Genomic DNA, 12,695 nt, shown 5'->3' with positions numbered 1-12,695 from the left:
ACAATACCTTGTATTATAGCGCATGACGTTAATATGATTAACAGTTCATTCTGGGTAGTGTCTGTAAAGAAAAGCTCCTTTATTCAGTCTGAAATTCATCAGTTTTCTTTATTCATTCACAGAGATGTGGATGTCACTGGCTAAACCAGCATTTATTGCCCATCTCTTATTGTCCAAAGGGCAGTTAAGCGTTAATCACATTACTGTGGATCTGAAGTCACATATGGGCCAGACCAGGTAAGGAAACAGCCGTTTCCATCCCTAAAGTTCATTAGTGAACCAGATGGGTTTTTACCAACAACTGCTTCATGGTCATCATTAGGTGCGAGATTCCAGATTTTTAGTGAATTCAAATTTCACCATCTGCCACAGCAGGATTCAAATCCAGGTCCCAGAATACTCCCAGGATCTCTAGATTAACATTCTTGCAATAATAAATAATGTGCTTGCTTTTCTGTTTTGCATCAGACACAGTTGCTATTTAGGAGAAAGTGAGGTCTGCAGATGCTGGAGATCAAAGCTGGAAATGTGTTGCTGGAAAAGCGCAGCAGGTCAGGCAGCATCCAGGGAACAGGAGAATCGACGTTTCGGGCATAAGCCTGAAGAAGGGCTTATGCCCGAAACGTCGATTCTCCTGTTCCCTGGATGCTGCCTGACCTGCTACAGTTGCTATTTATTCCACCAAAATTACTAAGCCCACCAACATCTTTCCACAATGATCTAAGTCATAATCACAATGGCAGCTCAGCTTTAGTAATTCTGCAGTGGCATAAGTAATGGTTGAAGTTAGTAACTCCATAATTTATTGGAGGCTTTAAGCCACAAATGAGCTAGAACTACAATTATAACAAGAGTACCTGTAAAGCAAGATACAGAAAAGACAATAAATCCACTCGATACAACTGCAGATTGATGTCAGTGACCATTTTTATTGGTGGCACCCTATCTCCTGTATTGGGAATACACAATCTGATTTTTTAAAAAATGAATGTAGATTTTGAATTTTACACATACACAATCTTGTCACACTAGAGAACCACAAATAATCAAAGTACGGACTCATAGAATAGCTGCATTTAAAGAATATACTCAAAATGTACAAATGACATCTAACCAAGCAATTCATTAGCAGTAACTCAAAACTTTTTTTTTCAAATTTTAAGTTATTCTACAGTAAAAAAAAAAGTGCCCCAAGCAACACCAAGGTGGTGATAACGACTTCACCCTAATGCAGCTATGAACAGTTCAGCGTTATGTCAACTGCACTCATGCACAGATTCAAGCCCTGCATTCATTAATGATATACTGTAATGTCAGGTGGCAATGCGGATTTACAGTGAAGACTGCCAAGGCGTTTTAGAGCTGCATAGACTCCAGTGAGGCGTATTTCACACTGGCTGGTTTTATGAAGAACACTTCACCGCCCTGCCACTGTGCCCAGATGATAAATTGTGAAAGAAGCATGACAAGCTCCATCATTGTTTGTAAATCTTAACTGTTCCTGTTCACTAATTCTGGATGCAATTTTCAAAGACAACAGCCAACAGAAGGACAGAGCTCCAGCTCTGAAGGTTATTCAACTTAACGGTAAGCTTAGTAAATGGAGCAAAGGTCACACTTGCTACACAAATTACATGCAACAGGAATCGTCCTTCAGACCACATCACGTTTAACTAAAATTTTGAAGTTATCAAATATATAAAACATATTAATGCTTCAGCCTCCTTGCAAACTTGAAAGTCTAATATATTGAATTTAACTTCAAAATATCAATGAAAAACTTTGTCACATAAAGACTATTTTTCTGATTGCATAACCCAATGCTTGCATCAGTGATGCAGATAAACAAAGCCAAGGGCCAAAAGAACAGTTAGTAGCATTCTCAGCTGATACTACAGCAATTCTCATCAATTGTAATAATGACGACAAAGTATCACATCATATATTTGCTGCAAACATGCAATCTACTCAAGAGACCAGAGAAGGTGAAGTAAAAGGTATATGGATAAGATCTACAATAGTACCCAGCTAAAATTCAAGCTGCTCAGAAATGTGTTATGGCACGAAATGAACTGATAGTATAGCAGGTGAATAAGGCAAAACTCTACCTCAATCAAAAATGAATGGTAAACTAAAAAAGATTCAAGCACTATGAATAGAATTATCAGCAATAAAGTGATTTACTTAAGCAATAGTTCTTCAAGAGGTTCCTAATCTTGTTTGTCCAATAGCTTAGATTTGGTGAGGGCAACGTACAGCTGGTGCTGATTATCTTTACAATTATAAGAAATAAGAAGACATGCTTGGACTGAAACTAACTGAGGAAATAACATGTTGTCATCAATGCACAAATCAGTCTGCAAAGTTAGTTGAAGAAAAGGTAAGCCATGAATTCCAAAACTCCAGAGCTTGCTGGCCAATTTACACTGTTTAGTTACTGGTTTTGGTTTATTTCGTTTGCAGATTTGATTTGTCTCTAATTCACTTTTCTTCTCCAATGGTCCTGTTAGGTACATATGTTACCCAACATAATATATGTAACTATTAAGTCCAAGAGGGAATTGAGAAGTAACTTCATGATCAAGAAGGTACTTAATACTGGAACTCTATTCTTTAATGGGATGTGGGTATTATTGGCTCTTGACCTGAGTAACTTGTAAAGCTATTTCATAGGAGAAAGTGAGTTCTGCAGATGCTGGAGATCAGAGCTGAAAATGTGTTGCTGGAAAAGCGCAGCAGGTCAGGCAGCATCCAGGGAACAGGAGAATCGACGTTTCGGGCATAAGCCCTTCTTCAGGAATCCTGAAGAAGGGCTTATGCCCGAAACGTTGATTCTCCTGTTCCTTGGATGCTGCCTGACCTGCTGCGCTTTTCCAGCAACACATTTTCAGCTCAAGCTATTTCATAGGGCAGTTAAGAGTTACTACCAGAAGAGGTAACCTAGCAAAGAACCATTCAGAAGAAAACTGGATAAACACATGGGTCCCAACTTTAGTTCTCAAGTTGAATGTGAGGAGGCAGCAGAAATTTTAGCTGTGCAAATCTGACTTTTAAAATGGCCACCCACACTTCTCATTTTCATCCTGAGGATAGCCTGGAATGGGAGTCAGACCAGGTGACCCAGGAAGAGCCTGAAAGACTGCCTCTGAGCTGGACTGGATGGAAATCCTGCATCAGCCCTTCAGCACTGTGGTCAAAGTTTAAAAATGAAAATTTAAAACATTCCTCCTGCTTACTCCCCATTACCTCACACACACCAGCAATGGCACCTATCTATTTTACCCATCCTTATGGCTCCTCATATGTCTGTGCCACTAACATGCTTATTAGCTCATCCCAAAGGCCTTTTATAGCCCCTGCGTCATCCTATGCCCATCTAACCATCTCTCACAAACCCTCAATTCCTTGTACCAGTCATTCTTATCTCCTGTGCCTGTCTCCAATAAAACCCATGGCCCTTTAAGCCCCAACATCAACTCAGAAATCTCCTATCCACCACCATATTCAACCAGAAGGCTTGCAGGATATATCAACTGATGATGCCATGACTGAAAAAAGCTCTCATTGATAACAAAAAAGGTCAATATATTGAAATTCCTTTAATTATTCACTCATGGAAACAAACGTTTTGCTTGAGTGCTTTACACCCTTAAGTGCTTAATCCCTTATGTCTACAAGTACTTCCATTCATTAAGCTAATTACCAAAATGCTTAAGTGATATGCAACCCACTGTGAAATGACAGTTTGGGAGATCAGTCAGGCAACACAAATCCTAACATGATTATCTGAAATTCAAAAAACTTTTATTGAAACTTGTTCAGATATTTTCTTGATAACTTTGCCAGGGTCAAAGAGGTTATGCACTTTTCATGCACAAGTATGTATTTTTACAATGCTAAACGGTGCCTTACTTCCACCAAAGGTCCTTAGGACAGGATTCAAGAGGGTATTTTCCTTCTCCAACAAGGGAAGAACGATAAAACATAACCACCTCATTCACACACATCCTCGAATAATTCCCAGGCCAATCCAAGCAAGCTAGATCCTGCTCTTCATCCTCTATGGCCTCTCATACATCTATGCCAATTTAGTGCCCAGTTCCAGCCTCCAATCTTTCCCTTTTACTTACCCTGCCATCTAATTGAGTATCCACAACTATTTATGCATACAGGAAAACAAAATATAGTCTATTATTCAAGTTTTATATTGCAGCTACAATTTGAGTAAAGCTCTGTCAATCATAAAATAAATGTTGACTCTTGTTGAAATTTCTTGACACCAGTTTAACTGCTTGGCCTCTTCACAGGTTGGACAGTTCCAACCACAATCTTCTCCATTGCTAAAAAGCTGACATCTCCTCGCCAAAGGATCTGTGACCTCCACCCAAAGGGTTACTCCAGCACCAACTCCTTCTAAAACAAAAAAGCCCTGGCCCCACCCCCAAAGTGTTCCTGGACCATATATAACCTTCAAAGAAGTCCCATGGCTACCCAAAAGAAATACAGTGAAAACGGAATAGCTCTTATCTGGTCTATTCTCCATAATCCAGGTTTCAGACAGCCAGGATTCTAAAATCTGATTTTAATGGAGGCAACTAGTTAATGAAATAATCAACTGTCTCCTGGAACTGATCATGTGCAAACTATAGATTACTTCCAATCCCACACTCAGAAAAACAGGAAATGCTGAGTTCAGGATCAGTTCTTGTGATTCCTGACTTTTTCCAACATTTCCCTCGCATTGGAGATAATATCCGTTGTGGTGAAAATCACGACCACAACACACCTTCACGAAGTGCTACAATGACTTACATCCTTTCAGTGAGCGCATTTCTGATAATATTGCCCCAACTGTTTTAATGTATAAATGTAAAACCCAGTTCCAATATACTGTTATTGCAGTGTTTTATACATTTTTAAAACATGTTGGACCAATTTACTTTGTTAATCTTAGAATAACGAGTTTTTCTTACAAAGTGTATACCATCTGGTTATTTTTCAGTAATGTGAATTCAATATTAAACAACAATTCATCCTATCAAAGCTCTAATATTTAGATAGCTCAATATATCAAGGTGTCGGATATTTGACAGATTAAATATATTGATGTTTTCACTTCACCCTCCACAACATTGATAAATGAAGACTTCATTGCGCTCTTAGCCTAGTGGTGAACATGTAGAGCCTCTTTTCTAAGTCTAACACTGAACTATGAAGCCTGCTTTTTTTCTTTTAGAATCCCTACAGTCGAAATCATAAATACTATTCCGCACAGATCAAGAATATATAAAACATATATGCAACTATATAAAACATTTAATAAAGAAAACGTGCTTCACAAAGGCACAATTCAAGTGCAAAAGCAGCTCAAATTTTGCAATTTATTCAAACTGGTTTCTCAAAGGGATTGGGTAATAATATTGATGGCATATGGGCTCTGCCTTGTCTCAGTTGAAAATAAAGCATGCAAAATGGGATTCACTGGGAGCTGTGAGAGAGACTGGTCCTCTGCATCTTCTTCCTCTGTTTGCCCATGAAGGCAGAAAAGTGCATAATCCTTAAAATTCCCTCACAGCCTCACCCTTCTCTCCTTATATAAGCAAACCTTTTAGCCTACAACTCTTAGGTATCTATATACTCTTCTAATTCTGATCTCTTTTACATCTCTGATTTTGATTTCCCCCACCACGGAAAACCATGCCTCAGTTGTCTAGGGCCTAACTTCAGGGATTTTCCAAAACAAATTTCTCTGCCTCTCAAACTCTATCTCTTCATTTAAGATGCTGTTTAAAATCTATCTCTTTAACCATGTTTTTTGCCATCTGTCTAAACATCTTCTCATGTGGTTGTGCGTCAAATTTTTGTTTTATAATCTCCCTGCAAATCCATTTTTTTTTTAATTGTTGAAATAATTTACCTGCGTATATAGTCCATCAAGTTTGTGTAACATTTTAAGTGCTTTATTGGATCACTGCAAAACCTTCAACATTTAAGGCAATAGCAAACAAGGTTACATAACCTGTCTCATTTCTTTTACCTTGGTATATTCCATTATTGTATTATTTCTGATGTTAGTGTTCAAAAGCAATACAAAACACAGTATGCCGGACATTATCCGACCCAGGGTCTGTATAGCTGTCCTTTGTCTTTCATTGTGATAAAGATCAACATTAATCTTTTTTATTGTGTATCAGAGATAGCAGTGCAGTACTATACAGTCAGGAGGGATTGCCCTGGGTATTGTCAACATTAACTCTAGACAACATGTAGTTTCACAGTTATCAGGTCAAACATGGACAAGGGTGCACCCTCCTCACACCAAACCTCACGAATGATGATTCAGTATTTGTCCATGTTGTATGCCACTTGGAGGAAACACTGAGGGTTGCAAGGGCGCAGAATGTACTCTGGATGTGGGAATTTCAATGTCCAGCACCAACTGTGGTGGTCAGGTCCTAGAGGACAAAGCTGTCAGACCAGGTTGAACCACAGGTAAGGTTTCAGAGAACTAGAGAATTGCCAATGTTGTCCCATTGTTTAAGAAGGGTAGCAGGGATAATTCTAGAAATTACAAGCCTGCTAGCCTCACATCAGTGGTAGGGAAATTATTGGAAAAGATTCTCAGAGATAAGATCTATAAGCATTTAGAAGCAAATGTACCTATTAGCGCTAAACAGCATGGTTTTGTGCAGGGGAGTCGTACCTCAGTAATTTAATCGAGTTTTTTGAGAAGGTGAGGAAGATGATTGATGACGGAAAAGCATTTGATGTTGTCTACAAGGACTTCAGTAAAGCCTTTGACAAGGTCCCACATGGCAAACTGGCACCAAGGGTGAAGTGATGGTGTCTGCCTTGTCGAGGTTGAGAAAAAAGCATGCAAAATGGGATTCACTGGGAGCAGTCAGAGAGACTGGTCTTCTGCATCTTCTTCCTCTGTTTGCCCATGAAGGTGGAAAACTGAACAATCCTTAAAATTCCCTAATAGGGTGAACTGGCAAGATGGATATAGAACTGGTTTAATTATAGGAGGCAAAGGATAATGTTTTTTCGGAATGGAGGATTGTGACTAGTGGTATTCCACAGGGATCAGTGCTGAGATCTCTGCTATTTGTGATTTACGTAAATGATTTGGAGGAAAACGTAGCTAGTCTAATTAGTAAGTTTTAGACAATACAAACATTGGTGGTGTTGTGGGTTGTGAGGATTGTCAGAGGATACAGCAGGATATAGATCAATTGGAGGCATGGGCAGAAAAATGGCAGATGGAGTTTAATCCTGACAAATGTGAGGTGGTACACTTTGGAAGGTCGAGTACAGATGGAAATTATACTGTGAATGGCAGGAGCATTGATATGTGGAGGATCTGGGTGTGCAGGTACACAGATCACTGAAAGTGGGAGTACATGTAGATAAGGTATTAAAAGGCTTATGGCATGCTTGCCCTCATTGGAAGGGGGACTGAGTATAAGGATAGACAAGTTATGCTGCAGCTTTATAGAACTTCAGTTCGGCCACACTCATAATATTGCGTACAGTTCTGAGCACCACATTACCAAAAGAATGTAGATGCTTTGGAGAGGGCACAGAAAAGATTTACCAGGACGTTGCCTGGTATGGAGAATTTTAGCTATGAAGAAAGGTTGGATTGGGTTTGTTTTCACTGGAATGCAGAAGGTTATAAGATTGCACAAGTTTATAAGATTGTGAATAGTATGCATAGAGTGGAAAGTATGCGGCTTTTTCACAGGGTGAAGGGGTCAATTACTAGGGAATACAGATTTAAGGTGCAAAGGGGGAAGTTTAAGAGAGATGTATGAGGCAAGTTCTTCACACAAAGGGTGCTATTGTGTCTGCTTTCACCACCTCCTCTGGCAGTGCCAGAGGAGGTGGTGAAAGCAGACACAATAGCAGCATTCAAGCAGCACCTGGATGAATACATGAATAGAAAGGGAATAGGGGGATACAGAGTGAAGACTAAGTGAAGACAGTTTTAGAATGGAAGGGCAAAATGTGTCAGTGTAATCTTGGAGGGCCTGTTCCTGTGCTGTGTTGTTCTTTGTTCTTCATTTGTTCTTTTTGTTCCAGGTCTGCCACATTTTGAGAGAGAGCCAACAACGGAAAAATTTATAATTGATCTCATCCTCATCAATTGCCTGCCATAGATTAATCTGTCCATCACAGCACTGATAGAAGTGATCACTGTACAGTCTTTGCAGAGTCCTCACATTGAGGATGTCCTCGGTCATGCTGTCACAGTTATCACTGTGCTAAATAGGACAGAGTTCGAACAGATCTAGCAACTCAAGACTGTGCGCCATCAGCAGCATCATTGTACTCCAACACAATCTGCAACCCCATGGCTTGACATATCCCTCACTCTACCATTATTATTGAACCAAAGGATGAACCTTGGTTCAAAGTACGAAGACATGCCAGGATTACCATCAGACACACCTAAAAACGAGGTGCACACCTAATGAAGCTACAAAACAGGGCTACCTGCATTCTTTTTTTAAAAAATTGTTTGTGGTGACAAGATTCATTTTAGATTAGATTACTTACAGTGTGGAAACAGGCCCTTCGGCCCAACAAGACCACACCAACCCGCCGAAGCGCAACCCACTCAGACCCATTCACCTACATTTACCTCTTCACCTAATACTACGGGCAATTTAGCATGGCCAATTCACCTAACCTGCACATTTTTTGGACTGTGGGAGGAAACCGGAGCACCCGGATGAAACCCACGCAGACACGGGGAGAATGTGCAAACTCCACACAGAGAGTCGCCAGAGGCGTGAATTGAACCCGGGTCTCTGACGCTGTGAGGCAGCAGTGCTAACCACTGTGCCACCCCGAACAGCATAAGCAGCAAATGATACATAGGGCTAAGTTATTCCACAACCAATAGATGAAATCTAAGCCTGCAGTCCTGCCCCAACGAGTTATGGATGGGGATGGACAAATAAACAACTCACTAGAGATGTGGAAATATACTCAGTATACAAATACACCCAGTCTAAACAACAGTGGAACACAAGCAATAGTGCAAAAGACAAGGATGAAACATCTGCAACAATCGTCAGTCAGAAAAGCCCAGTGACAGTTCATCTTGACTTCCTCCAGAGGTCCTGAGCAGTCAGCCGTTTTTTTAAAAAAAAACTGATTCAAAATAAACTCCTCCTCAGCAGGAACACACCAACAGCAATAAATAAGATACACTGACTGGGTGGTTCCAGGCTATTCAGGAGTTCCTCTCCTCTCCTCTCCTCTCTCCTATACAGAAAAGTGAACAGTCTTTCACTCACACCGATCCAGCTCCTTTAGAGCTAGCTTTCAGAGTGAACAGAAGCTCTGGCACTCCTGTTTATTTTTCTTTATTTTCTTTTTATGTGCAGGTGTCGGACACAGTGAAAAACAATAAGTGTGTAAATCACCACCATGAAGAAAAGAAACACCCGAGTGGCCTGTGACAAGCAATGCCCTTCTCAAAGGGCACACTCAGCTTTTTTTAAATCCTTTTTTTCTTGTTCTTTTTTTTTACACAGTGAAAGACACAAAGTGCATGAATCTTTATTCAAATTCCACCACCAGGAAGAAAGGAAACACCCGAGTGGCCAGTGACAAGCAATGCCCTTCTCAAAGGGCACACTCAGCTTTTTTTAAATCTTTTTTTTCTTGTTCTTTTTTTTACACAGTGAAAGACACAAGGTGCACGAATCTTTATTCAAATTTCCACCACCAGGAAGAAAGGAAACACCCGAGTGGCCAGTGACAAGCAGTGCCCTTCACACCAAAGGGCAATGCTGTGTGATCAAACAGTGAATGGGAGGCCAGGGATCAAATCAAAATACACTCAGCTTTTTTTTCTTTTTTATCAAAGGGTAATGCTCACACTCCTGGTTTTTTTTTCAAGCAGTGCCCTTCACATCGAAGGGATAATCCTATTTTTTTTTCCAGCACCCATGGTGTGTGTGTGCAGGTGTGAGACACAGTGAAAGACACAAAGTGCACGAATCTTTATTCAAATTCCACCACCAGGAAGAAAGGAAACACCCGAGTTGCCAGTGACAAAAAAGTGCCCTTCACACCAAAGGGCAATGCTGTGTGATCAAACAGTGAATGGGAGACCAGGGATCAAATCAAAATACACTCAGCTTTTTTATATGTTAGCCAGTACTCCCTGATTAGACCAGATTAACAGCCCTAATCAAGGAGCTCATTTTCTAGCTGGCTGATATCATTATAATCACTGCAAGGGGGGAAGCTCTCTGCTGGTTGGAGTAATACCTGGCACAAAGGTTTGGATTGCGGCTATTGGAGGTAAGTTATTTCAGCTCCGGGACATCTCCACAGGAGTTCCTCAGCGTAGTGTCCTCGGCCCAACCATCTTCAGCTGCTTAAATCAATGACCTTCTCTCCACCATAAGGTCAGAAATAGGGATTACAGAGGAGAAGGTGCTGGATGGCTGAAAATGCATAAAGGTGGATAGAACCCCAGGACATGATCAGGTGTAACCTAGAATTCTATGGGAAACTAGGGAAGTGATCGATGACTCCCTCACGATTGCCTGAGGTGAGGTGCTAGAAGACTCAAGGTTGGCTAACATGGTGCCACTATTTAAGAAAGGCAGTAAGGAAAAGCCAGGGAACTACAGACTGATGAGCATGATATCGGTGATGGGCAAGTAGTTAGAGGGAACCCTGAGGGACAGGGTTTACACATACTTGGAAAGACAAGGACTGATTAGGGATAGTCAATATGGCTTTGTGCATGGGAAATCGTCTCACTAAACTGAGTTTTTCGAAAAAGTAACAAAGAGGATTGATGAGGGAAGATCACTGGACGTGACCTATGTGGATTCTGGATTAGTGGTGCTGGAAGAGCACAGCAATTCAGGCAGCATCCGAGGAGCTTTGAAATCGACGTTTCGGGCAAAAGCCCTTCATCTGGACCTCACTAAAGATGTTCAACATGGAGTCTGGTTAGCAAGGTTCAATCACATGGTTTATATGGAAAACTACCTGTTTGGATACAGAACTGGCTCAAAGGTAGAAGACAGAGAGTGGTGGTGGACGGTTGTTTTTGAGACTGGAGGCTTGTGACCAGCGGTGTGTCAACAAGGATTGGTGCTGGTATCACTTATATAAATGATTTGGATGTGAACTTAGGAAGTATGGTTAGTAAGTTTGCAGATTACACCAAATTGAAGGTGAAGTGGACAGTGAAAAAGATTATCTTGGATTTTAACAGGATCTTGATCAGATGGGTCAATGGGCTGAGGAATAGCAGATGGAGTTTAATTTAGATAAATGTGAGGTGCTGCATTTTGGAAAAGCCAATCTTAGCAGGACTCATACACTTAATGGTAAGGTCTTGGGGAGTATTGCTGAACAAAGAGACCTTGGAATGCAGGTTCATAGGTCCTTGAAAGTCAAGTTGCAGGTAGACAGGATAGTAAAGAAGGTGTTTGGCATGCTTTGTCAGTGCATTGGGTGTAAGAGTTCGGAGATCAAATTGCAACTCTAGAGGACATTGGTTAGGCTACTCTTGGAATACTGCATTCAATTCTGGTCTCTCTGCTATAGAAATGATGTTGTGAAACTGGAAAGAGTTTAGAAAAGACTTACAATGATGTTTGAGGGTTTGAGCTATACAAGAAGCTGAATAGGCTGGAGCTGTTTTCCCTGGAGACTGAAGGGTGACTTTATAGAGGTTCATAATATTATGAGCGGCATGGCTAGGATAAACAAAGTCTTTTCGCTGAGGTGGGGGAGTCCAAAACCAGAGGGCATTGGTTTAAGGTGAGAAGGGAAAGATTTAAAAGGGACCTAAGGGGCAACCTTTTCACACAGAGGGTGGTGCGTATATGGAATGAACTGCCAGAGGAAGTGGTGGAGGCTAGTACAATTACAACATTTAAAAGGCATCTGGATGGGTATATGAATAGGAAGGGTTGCTGGCAAATGGGTCTAAATTTATTTAGGATATCTGGGTCGGCATGGACAAGTTGGACCCAAGGGTCTGTTTTCGTGCTTTCCATCTCTATGACTCTATGTTAGATGATGACTGCACAATTTGCAACTCCTCAGATTTTGAAGCAGTGCATGTCCAAATGCAGCAAGACTTGGACAATATCTAGGTGTGATGCAGCAAATGGCACGCAACATGTGCCAGGCAATGACCATCTCCAAGAAAATCTAACCATCACCATTCACAGTCAATGAGATTACCATCACTGAATTTCTCTCTATCTTGGGGTTACTACTGACCAGAAACTAATTGGACCAGCCATATTGATACTGTGATTACTAGAACAGGTAACAGGCTAGGAACACTACAGCAATTAACCCACCTCTGAACTCCTCAAGGCCTGTCCACTATCTACAAGGCACATGTCAGGAAAGTGATGGAATACTCCCCTTACCTGGATTAGGGTAGCTCCAACAACACTCAGAAAGCCTGTCAGCATCCAGAATGCTTGACTGGCATCACCTCTACAAACACTTATTTCCTCCACACCAATGCTCTTAGCAGTGGAATAGCTTCTTATCTACAAAAGGCACTGCAGAAATTCACCAGGACATTTTTTCCTGGTCAGTTCTGGTACATTATGAAATTTGTGACACAAGTTGTTTTAGCAGTGTAAGTAAAACTCTTTGCACCACTGTGTAAGATTTACTGCATATTAGGA

The sequence above is a fragment of the Chiloscyllium plagiosum genome, unplaced genomic scaffold (assembly GCF_037043375.1).
Source record: "Chiloscyllium plagiosum isolate Xiang-an unplaced genomic scaffold, Cpla_swu_hap1 HiC_scaffold_2, whole genome shotgun sequence".
Taxonomy (NCBI): domain Eukaryota; kingdom Metazoa; phylum Chordata; class Chondrichthyes; order Orectolobiformes; family Hemiscylliidae; genus Chiloscyllium; species Chiloscyllium plagiosum.
The sequence above is the reverse complement of the archived record's forward strand: the minus strand, read 5'-3'. Positions refer to the sequence as shown.